The sequence below is a fragment of the Helianthus annuus genome, chromosome 2 (assembly GCF_002127325.2).
Source record: "Helianthus annuus cultivar XRQ/B chromosome 2, HanXRQr2.0-SUNRISE, whole genome shotgun sequence".
NCBI lineage: Eukaryota > Viridiplantae > Streptophyta > Magnoliopsida > Asterales > Asteraceae > Helianthus > Helianthus annuus.
In genome coordinates, this window is record NC_035434.2 from 55,991,510 (window position 1) to 56,001,667 (window position 10,158).

Below are 10,158 nucleotides of genomic sequence, written 5' to 3' on the forward strand. Positions count from 1 at the left end.
TACGTGTTAACCTATATGAACTCTATGTGATTATTTGATATGTTGATGTTAACGAATAAATGCTACATGTTATGTGAATGTATGTGGATATGTATACTTGTCACGCAAGCCTTTAGGGCCGCACACTCCATCTCTTGTTACATCCCTTTCTCGGCCCACTCTATACCACTCGTGACCAAGAGGGCAACCCAAGTAAGGGTTTGGCCCACTCACTCCCTGTACGCATACATGAACCTTAGGGGGTTTAGTTTCTCTCATAACTTGCAAAATACAAACACACACAAACCCTAGGAGCTTTCTCTCTCTCTCGGACCCGGCGGCAACACCTTCTGCATCGAAGTCCTTTAGGATCACGGCTTCCATCTTGATCTAGTTACACACTTCACACAACCGGTTAGTGCTTTAATCAGTAGTTGCATGATAATGGATGTGTTAGCTTATGATGATCTAGGGAGGCTGTATGTTTGATTATGCTTGGTGTTCATAAACTCGGTCCACATGGGTAATCGATAATGTTCATATAATTTGGAATTTTGCATGATATTAATCAAGAACCGATTGTATATTACTCGGCTGTGATATGTTAGATTAGACGATTTGTTGTATCGTGATATTGAATGCAAACCGGTAACCCGAGAGCATGAACCGTGTTAATATGGCTTAGTGTTATAAGTCGTTGCTATGGTTTAAAGATGATTAGGATTGCATGCTAGATATTGAGACCACCGATTTAAATGGTTGATGATTACTGTTCTTGGTTTGATTATAATTAGAGTAATATGAATATGCATGATTGCCAAATTGAATGTTGTTTGATTTGATTTTGAAACTGCTAAACCTGTTTGCTGATGTTACGAAGATGATTGAGCTGTGAATAAGGAAGTTAGTTACACATGCTTAGTCTCGACAAGGGATTTGCGAGTCGAGAACCCACTGTCTCGACTCGAGACCACAACACCGACACAAACAGCACAACCAGAGACCACGGTTGCGGGTCCGGTTGCGACTCGGGACCGTGTAGTCTCGACTAGTACATGATGACTCGAGACCTCCCCAGTTGCGACTCGAGATCTTCAGGCCAACACAACTCGAGACCGCTTAGTCCCGACTCGAGATCTCTAGTCTCGACTCGAGACCACGAACACATGCACACCGATTTGGACTTACACACTATTATGAGCCCAACCATTTGGGCCGCATACTTGGACCTTATTTACGTGACTGTTATTAATCTGCCATGATTATACGTGAATACTATGATCACTACTTGTGTACAATACGTGTAGAATATACGTGCACTACTTGAATATGAACCTGACTTGTATGGTAACCATGGTAGGACGTGGTTGACCACCCTATAGCTTGATTGACTTTTCTGTGTATCTGCCGAGCAAAACCAAGGTGAGTTCACACAGCCAAGGCATGGGGTTCTGACGTGATGTCGTGGGTCACGCAAATTTAATCCCCAAACAACTATAGATAGTGGTAGTAGGGTATCGAACTCAGGGAGTATGTGGAAGATGTGTTGATTGTATAGCTTTGTACTTAAACTAATATTAGACTAAATTGCAGAAATTAAAATTCAAGAGTTTGGATTGTTGATTTAGAAAACTAAATTAAAAACTAATTCAAATCAAAGTTGGTTGTAAAACAAATTAGGAGAGAACAATGATCACCTTAGGTTTCAGTTTCTTTAAACAATTGTGTGTAATTCCAACTAGAAAGAGTTACATAGACATAACTCGTGTATAAATGATTGAAGTGATAAAAGGGAACAAAGTACTCGGATTATATAAACGCGAGGTTGTTTCCCGATGACCAATTAATCAATAACCAACCCTAACCCTTCCCGTGATATCTCGATTGCCAACGGCACCAAGAACGTACGATTAAGACTAGAAATTGCAATATCGATTAACAAATTACAAACAATCAAACATACACCATGATATTCAAGCAACGCAAGTTATCATTCTAGAAATTCAGAATTAAAACACACAAAAGTTCAAGAAACATTCACCTAAGATGATCACCGAAGAGTTTAGCCGGACATGGCTCGGTGAATCATCATCATAATCAAACTAATGTTCATACGAATCAAAAATACAAACCGAATGATAAGAATTGTTCACAAACCAAGCAAGCAGCCAAAAATCGCCCCAATGATGATCCAAAACCGTCCAATGATGAGAGATAATGAAAAGACACCCCAAAACTAACTTAAAAGTGGCAGTTACAAGTTTTCTTTGCAGATTCCACCGTAAATTACGGCATCACCGTAATTTACGGTGAACATGAAAGTGTTACGGTGAGAATAGTCTGTGCTACGGTGGGAACCATTTGATTTTCAGGTCCACCGTAAATTACGGTGGGACCGTAATTTACGGTGATGACCTGAATGTTCTTCTTTCTTTCGTCTCTTGTTCCACGCTCGACCCGTTCATCACCAAAGCCTCCAAAGCTGCGTTTAATCCGTCTTTTAGCTCCTAAACTGCACCTGAAACATAAGCACCGTAGTTATCTAATTCAAGATAATTACACGATTAAGTGGAGGATTATTTCGTCTTTTAACATGCTTAAGGGTTGTCCAAAGGACCACCCGTCACATCCCCACACTTAACCGTTGCTTGTCCCAAGCAACTCATCAAAATGATTTCAAAACAAGTGATCAAATTAAACCAAGCAAACATGCAATCTCTTTACCAACCCCTTTTTAACACCCAAGCAATGCACCCCTCTCAAATTCTCTCCTCTCGGCTACAAGTGAAAACTAGCAAAGATAAGCTAGACACACACTAGGCAAACGGGTGGATGCACAATCATAAGCTTGTACCTAAATCGATCATTCTCCTAAAATGGGTCAAACATGAATGCAAATCAAAGGGACTTCAAGGTTGTAACGCGGCTAGGTGTATAGGTAGGGAATGGAATATATATGAAGTAGCGAAAATTCGGCCCGGTCTTTTTATTACAAACATAGCAAACAAACAAACAAACTTAACTACTATATACAAGACAATAAACTTCTCTTTTTTTTCATTGCTTTTCTTTTTTTTTTCTCTTTTTTTTTTCTCTTTTTTTTTCTTTTCTGATTTTTTTTCAAAACTAGGCAAACAACTAAACAATAACGCATTAACCATATTTTCTTCAAACTAGCAAACTACTACTACTATCACAAAACACTATAAGACCGTGCCAAATTTGGGTAAATTTTTTTTAAGTAAGTAGCTAGGGGGAACAAATGATAAGCTTTAAAGGCACAAAATGGACAACTAAATGTCCAAACCCCCGCCCCTCTCACTACCAAGCTCATATATATAATTAATGAGGTCCAACCCCCCAAATCCCACACTCGCACACACTATGACGAGGCTTTCCTAAATGCCCTTATCCTTTCTACATTCATGCTCAACTAAGGACTCAAACCGCATTCAAGCACAAGTTCTAATGCACCCCCACCCGTAGCCACTCTCATCAAAGACAATCATTATTTATGTACAAGTGTGGCTACAACTCTCACCAAGAATGAAAAAGGTATCAAGGGTTGCCGGTGCATCAACTTGGGGTAAATTAGGGCGTTTAAATTTTCACATCATTCCGCTTGGCTCAAAATTTTTCAAAAACTCCAAAAAATTCCCCCCATCCCCACACTTGGGATACATTGACCCCAATGTATGGCTTCGGGAGGCTTTGATCACTAAACTCATTCACCATCAACAAAAGCTTTTTTCTCAAACCCCAAATTTCTTTTTGATGTAGTTGCCATGCTTTCTAAAAACTCCCAATCATCATTCTCATAATTTGTTCCGAAGGTCCCACCGGTAATAGACATCAAATCACGTGCATCTTCGGCACTCAACCCCTCGTGGAAGGCATTCATCAACTCCCACAATTCAATTCCATGATGAGGGCAATTCTTAATCATCATATTGAAACGCTCGAATGCCTCATGAAACATCTCACCATGTTGTTGTTGGAAGCTTCTCAACCCCTTCCTTGCAGCGTTGGTCTTTTGGGCGGTGTAAAATTCATCCAAGAAGGTTTGTTGCATCTCCCCCCATGTATATATGGATGCCGAAGGTAACGTGTAGAACCACTTCTTCGCCTTATCTTCCAAGGAAAATTGGAACAAAACCAATTTGATATCGTCGGCTGAAAACCCTTGACTCCCAAGAGTGTTGCAAATAGAGTCATAAGCCTCTAAAAGAAAATACGGCTCCTCCGTTGCCAACCCCTTGTACTTCGGTAAACTTTGCAAAGAGTTGGTTCTTACTTCAAATGTTCGCCCTTGATCATTATGAGGAATGACTACCGGTGAAGGGTTTTGCGTGATTATCGGCCTAAAATGTGCTTCAATGCCCCTCACATTTTCTCTAAGGTGTCTCCTTGGTACACCATACCTACCTCTTGGAATCATAGGACCATTTGGCCTTGGTACTTGCCCTTGTGGTGCGATTGGTTGTTGAAAGTGTTGTTGTCGCATCGGTGGACGTTGAGGTGGTCTTTGAAATTGTTGTTGCACATGTTGTGGCCGGACTTGTTGCAATGGAATAGGTTGTGGCATTGGTGGCCCTTGTGGTCTTGGCCGAATGTGTTGTGGTATAATTTGTTGTTGTTGCATTCCACCAACACTTGCCATCCCTTGGGATTGACTTTGCAAATACCCAAACTCCCCTTGATCACCATAACCTCCATAACCGTACCCATCATCTTCATAACCCTCATAATCTTCAAATCCCTCATCATAACCATCTCCTTGAATTCCCGAGGTCTGCCCAAATGGGATGGTCGAATACTGAAAGCCCGATTGTTGTTGTTGTGGTCTAAAAGATGAAGTAGTATGCACGATAGTTGAATTGGGTGCAATTGTGAAGGTGGATGATGATTGACCCGTAGTTGGGGGAAAGAAGTGAGATAATGGTGGGATTGTGGTGGATGGATTGTAGGTGATGGTAGGCTCAGTTTAAGTGGTGATTGGTTGGGTGACATTGGATGGTGTAAATTCAGCGGTGGTATTAGGTAATGTAGTGTTTGGTGATGGTTGGGTGGAAGTAGGTATAAAGGTTGAGGATGATTGACCCGTTGTAGGTGGAATTTGGGAATCAGCCATGATGTTTCTCGGTGTGATGGGTGAAGTGGGTGAACCAATGATTTTGTTTTCTCTCACTAAAACTCGGTTTTGTCTTAGCGTTCTTTCAATTTCCGGATTAAACGATAGCGGTGATGACCTGTGAGAGCCTCTAGTATGCATACACCTGAAGTACCTGCACACTAAACACAACCAACGTAAACCCGAAAATAACAAACAAAACTATTAAACTAACACACGTTGCGCACTACTCCCCGGCAACGGCGCCAAAATTTGACGTGATGTCGTGGGTCACGCAAATTTAATCCCCAAACAACTATAGATAGTGGTAGTAGGGTATCGAACTCAGGGAGTATGTGGAAGATGTGTTGATTGTATAGCTTTGTACTTAAACTAATATTAGACTAAATTGCAGAAATTAAAATTCAAGAGTTTGGATTGTTGATTTAGAAAACTAAATTAAAAACTAATTCAAATCAAAGTTGGTTGTAAAACAAATTAGGAGAGAACAATGATCACCTTAGGTTTCAGTTTCTTTAAACAATTGTGTGTAATTCCAACTAGAAAGAGTTACATAGACATAACTCGTGTATAGATGATTGAAGTGATAAAAGGGAACAAAGTACTCGGATTATATAAATGCGAGGTTGTTTCCCGATGACCAATTAATCAATAACCAACCCTAACCCTTCCCGTGATATCTCGATTGCCAACGGCACCAAGAACGTACGATTAAGACTAGAAATTGCAATATCGATTAACAAATTACAAACAATCAAACATACACCATGATATTCAAGCAACGCAAGTTATCATTCTAGAAATTCAGAATTAAAACACACAAAAGTTCAAGAAACATTCACCTAAGATGATCACCGAAGAGTTTAGCCGGACATGGCTCGGTGAATCATCATCATAATCAAACTAATGTTCATACGAATCAAAAATACAAACCGAATGATAAGAATTGTTCACAAACCAAGCAAGCAGCCAAAAATCGCCCCAATGATGATCCAAAACCGTCCAATGATGAGAGATAATGAAAAGACACCCCAAAACTAACTTAAAAGTGGCAGTTACAAGTTTTCTTCGCAGATTCCACCGTAAATTACGGCATCACCGTAATTTACGGTGAACATGAAAGTGTTATGGTGAGAATAGTCTGTGCTACGGTGGGAACCATTTGATTTTCAGGTCCATCGTAAATTACAGTGGGACCGTAATTTACGGTGATGACCTGAATGTTCTTCTTTCTTTCGTCTCTTGTTCCACGCTCGACCCGTTCATCACCAAAGCCTCCAAAGCTGCGTTTAATCCGTCTTTTAGCTCCTAAACTGCACCTGAAACATAAGCACCGTAGTTATCTAATTCAAGATAATTACACGATTAAGTGGAGGATTATTTCGTCTTTTAACATGCTTAAGGGTTGTCCAAAGGACCACCCGTCACATCCCCACACTTAACCGTTGCTTGTCCCAAGCAACTCATCAAAATGATTTCAAAACAAGTGATCAAATTAAACCAAGCAAACATGCAATCTCTTTACCAACCCCTTTTTAACACCCAAGCAATGCACCCCTCTCAAATTCTCTCCTCTCGGCTACAAGTGAAAACTAGCAAAGATAAGCTAGACACACACTAGGCAAACGGGTGGATGCACAATCATAAGCTTGTACCTAAATCGATCATTCTCCTAAAATGGGTCAAACATGAATGCAAATCAAAGGGACTTCAAGGTTGTAACGCGGCTAGGTGTATAGGTAGGGAATGGAATATATATGAAGTAGCGAAAATTCGGCCCGGTCTTTTTATTACAAACATAGCAAACAAACAAACAAACTTAACTACTATATACAAGACAATAAACTTCTCTTTTTTTTCATTGCTTTTCTTTTTTTTTCTCTTTTTTTTTCTCTTTTTTTTTTTCTTTTCTGATTTTTTTTTTCAAAACTAGGCAAACAACTAAACAACAACGCATTAACCATATTTTCTTCAAACTAGCAAACTACTACTACTATCACAAAACACTATAAGACCGTGCCAAATTTGGGTAAATTTTTTTTAAGTAAGTAGCTAGGGGGAACAAATGATAAGCTTTAAAGGCCCAAAATGGGCAACTAAATGTCCAAACCCCCGCCCCTCTCACTACCAAGCTCATATATATAATTAATGAGGTCCAACCCCCCAAATCCCACACTCGCACACACTATGACGAGGCTTTCCTAAATGCCCTTATCCTTTCTACATTCATGCTCAACTAAGGACTCAAACCGCATTCAAGCACAAGTTCTAATGCACCCCCACCCGTAGCCACTCTCATCAAAGACAATCATTATTTATGTACAAGTGTGGCTACAACTCTCACCAAGAATGAAAAAGGTATCAAGGGTTGCCGGTGCATCAACTTAGGGTAAATTAGGGCGTTTAAATTTTCACATCATTCCGCTTGGCTCAAAATTTTTCAAAAACTCCAAAAAATTCCCCCCATCCCCACACTTGGGATACATTGACCCCAATGTATGGCTTCGGGAGGCTTTGATCACTAAACTCATTCACCATCAACAAAAGCTTTTTTCTCAAACCCCAAATTTCTTTTTGATGTAGTTGCCATGCTTTCTAAAAACTCCCAATCATCATTCTCATAATTTGTTCTGAAGGTCCCACCGGTAATAGACATCAAATCACGTGCATCTTCGGCACTCAACCCCTCGTGGAAGGCATTCATCAACTCCCACAATTCAATTCCATGATGAGGGCAATTCTTAATCATCATATTGAAACGCTCGAATGCCTCATGAAACATCTCACCATGTTGTTGTTGGAAGCTTCTCAACCCCTTCCTTGCATCGTTGGTCTTTTGGGCGGTGTAAAACTCATCCAAGAAGGTTTGTTGCATCTCCCCCCATGTATATATGGATGCCGAAGGTAACGTGTAGAACCACTTCTTCGCCTTATCTTCCAAGGAAAATTGGAACAAAACCAATTTGATATCGTCGGCTGAAAACCCTTGACTCCCAAGAGTGTTGCAAATAGAGTCATAAGCCTCTAAATGAAAATACGGCTCCTCCGTTGCCAACCCTTTGTACTTCGGTAAACTTTGCAAAGAGTTGGTTCTTACTTCAAATGTTCGCCCTTGATCATTATGAGGAATGACTACCGGTGAAGGGTTTTGTGTGATTATCGGCCGAAAATGTGCTTCAATGCCCCTCACATTTTCTCTAAGGTGTCTCCTTGGTACACCATACCTACCTCTTGGAATCATAGGACCATTTGGCCTTGGTACTTGCCCTTGTGGTGCGATTGGTTGTTGAAAGTGTTGTTGTCGCATCGGTGGACGTTGAGGTGGTCTTTGAAATTGTTGTTGCACATGTTGTGGCCGGACTTGTTGCAATGGAATAGGTTGTGGCATTGGTGGCCCTTGTGGTCTTGGCCGAATGTGTTGTGGTATAATTTGTTGTTGTTGCATTCCACCAACACTTGCCATCCCTTGGGATTGACTTTGCAAATACCCAAACTCCCCTTGATCACCATAACCTCCATAACCGTACCCATCATCTTCATAACCCTCATAATCTTCAAATCCCTCATCATAACCATCTCCTTGAATTCCCGAGGTCTGCCCAAATGGGATGGTCGAATACTGAAAGCCCGATTGTTGTTGTTGTGGTCTAAAAGATGAAGTAGTATGCACGATAGTTGAATTGGGTGCAATTGTGAAGGTGGATGATGATTGACCCGTAGTTGGGGGAAAGAAGTGAGATAATGGTGGGATTGTGGTGGATGGATTGTAGGTGATGGTAGGCTCAGTTTGAGTGGTGATTGGTTGGGTGACATTGGATGGTGTAAATTCAGCGGTGGTATTAGGTAATGTAGTGTTTGGTGATGGTTGGGTGGAAGTAGGTATAAAGGTTGAGGATGATTGACCCGTTGTAGGTGGAATTTGGGAATCAGCCATGATGTTTCTCGGTTTGATGGGTGAAGTGGGTGAACCAATGATTTTGTTTTCTCGCACTAAAACTCGGTTTTGTCTTAGCGTTCTTTCAATTTCCGGATCAAACGATAGCGGTGATGACCTGTGAGAGCCTCTAGTATGCATACACCTGAAGTACCTGCACACTAAACACAACCAAAGTAAACCCGAAAATAACAAACAAAACTATTAAACTAACACACGTTGCGCACTACTCCCCGGCAACGGCGCCAAAATTTGACGTGATGTCGTGGGTCACGTAAATTTAATCCCCAAACAACTATAGATAGTGGTAGTAGGGTATCGAACTCAGGGAGTATGTGGAAGATGTGTTGATTGTATAGCTTTGTACTTAAACTAATATTAGACTAAATTGCAGAAATTAAAATTCAAGAGTTTGGATTGTTGATTTAGAAAACTAAATTAAAAACTAATTCAAATCAAAGTTGGTTGTAAAACAAATTAGGAGAGAACAATGATCACCTTAGGTTTCAGTTTCTTTAAACAATTGTGTGTAATTCCAACTAGAAAGAGTTACATAGACATAACTCGTGTATAGATGATTGAAGTGATAAAAGGGAACAAAGTACTCGGATTATGTAAACGCGAGGTTGTTTCCCGATGACCAATTAATCAATAACCAACCCTAACCCTTCCCGTGATATCTCGATTGCCAACGGCACCAAGAACGTACGATTAAGACTAGAAATTGCAATATCGATTAACAAATTACAAACAATCAAACATACACCATGATATTCAAGCAACACAAGTTATCATTCTAGAAATTCAGAATTAAAACACACAAAAGTTCAAGAAACATTCACCTAAGATGATCACCGAAGAGTTTAGCCGAACATGGCTCGGTGAATCATCATCATAATCAAACTAATGTTCATACGAATCAAAAATACAAACCGAATGATAAGAATTGTTCACAAACCAAGCAAGCAGCCAAAAATCGCCCCAATGATGATCCAAAACCGTCCAATGATGAGAGATAATGAAAAGACACCCCAAAACTAACTTAAAAGTGAAGTTACAAGTTTTCTTCGCAGATTCCACCGTAAATTACGGCATCACCGTAATTTACGGTGAA

The 10,158-nt window shown here is 40.3% G+C and overlaps 2 non-coding genes across 2 annotated transcripts; both read left to right on the forward strand.

Annotated features, from left to right (window-relative positions):
• Nucleotides 1-3,896: 3,896 nt before the first annotated feature.
• Nucleotides 3,897-4,005, forward strand: LOC118489876. The gene has a single exon (XR_004887889.1). It is a non-coding gene; the product is annotated as a small nucleolar RNA R71 (small nucleolar RNA).
• A 3,825-nt stretch (nucleotides 4,006-7,830) lies between these two features.
• On the forward strand, nucleotides 7,831-7,936 carry LOC118489847. Its single transcript, XR_004887860.1, has one exon. It is a non-coding gene; the product is annotated as a small nucleolar RNA R71 (small nucleolar RNA).
• The last annotated feature ends 2,222 nt before the right edge of the window (nucleotides 7,937-10,158 follow it).